The sequence below is a fragment of the Chrysochloris asiatica genome, unplaced genomic scaffold (assembly GCF_000296735.1).
Source record: "Chrysochloris asiatica unplaced genomic scaffold, ChrAsi1.0 scaffold00090, whole genome shotgun sequence".
In the NCBI taxonomy this organism is placed as follows: Eukaryota; Metazoa; Chordata; class Mammalia; order Afrosoricida; family Chrysochloridae; genus Chrysochloris; species Chrysochloris asiatica.
The window spans coordinates 574,317-575,729 of NW_006408608.1; positions in this window are offsets into that span (position 1 = coordinate 574,317).

The following is a 1,413-nucleotide window of genomic DNA, read 5'->3' on the forward strand; positions in this document are numbered from 1 at the left end:
GTTGATGATGCATGGAGGGGACTGTAACCATGGCAATGAAATGATATACAATAGGATGAATGTAAAACTAATGTTCTCCCATGTAAACTATCACATAATTTACAATAAAACATTTTATAAAACCCTCATGAGTGGCCATCCAAGGTGCAACTATTAGTCTCTTTCTGTGCAGAGGAAAGAAGAGTGGTGAGGGCGGTAGGGGAGACTTCCTCCAGGGGACTAATGGGCCACAGGAACATCAGTCTCCATGACCATGAGACCAGAAGAACTAAATGGTGCCCAGTGGCCACTACCAACTGTTCTGCTACATTAGGAGCTCCTAGTGTGGCGCTGTGGGCTAATGTGTCAGACTGCAAAGTCATTTGAACTGCGAGGTCAGTGGTTCAAGCTCACCAGCCGCTCCTTGGAAACCCTATACAGGATGGCTATGGGACGGAATCGACTCGACGGCACTTAACAACAACAACAACAACAACAACAACAGGTAGATGTGGAGAAAATGTGGATCAATATTCAAAATCATAGAGCAAGCTCATTGGTCAGATAGATACTGATAGAACCCCGAGACTATGGCCCTGGGTGACCTTTCAGGTCTGGACTGAAATTATTTCTGTGGCTCCATTTTCAGCCAAGCCATAGATAGGTATTCATTGTTGTTGTTAAGTGCCATTGAGTTGGTTCTGTCACACAGCAACCCTGTATAGGGTTTCCCAGGAGCGGCTGGTGAGCTTAAGCAACCGATTGCAATTCACACTGACTTTGAAGTCCGGTGCATTAACCCACAGCACAGGTATTTAGGGGAACAATAACACTAGTGAATTAACCCACACCATAGAATGGTCAAACATTTGAGATCAAAAGGGCAGCATTTACTTACGGACAAAATTCAGAAGGGTGGGAAAAGAAGGAGGAATGGAGACAAGAAACAGACTATTAGGTGATATTACACTGAAGGGACTGGACTTGAGATGAAACACTGTGCATTTACTGATAATCGGCTCTCTGAACCCTCACTCAATTCACAATAAAAAGTTAAAAAAGAAAAATGAAATGAAAAGATAATGGAATTTGTCCATGAACTCTTGTATGTTACTTCTCTGCTTGTTATAAACTCTATAATACATTGTTTTTTTTGCTCTAAACAGTCATCTTTTTAAGGCATTTTATTAAGATGAAATTTGCTTATTATACAGTTCACCCTTTTTAGTGTATCGTTCTAAAAATTCTGTTATGTAACCACAACCATAATCAAGATAGAAAACTGTCCCATTATTCTACAAAACTCCTCTGTGGGAGCAGAAAGCCTCGTCTTTCTTCCGCAGAGTGACTGGTGGGCTTGAACCAAGAACCTATACTTTACTGACTACGCAAAGGCTTTCAATTGTGTGGATCATGGCAAGCTATGGACAACAT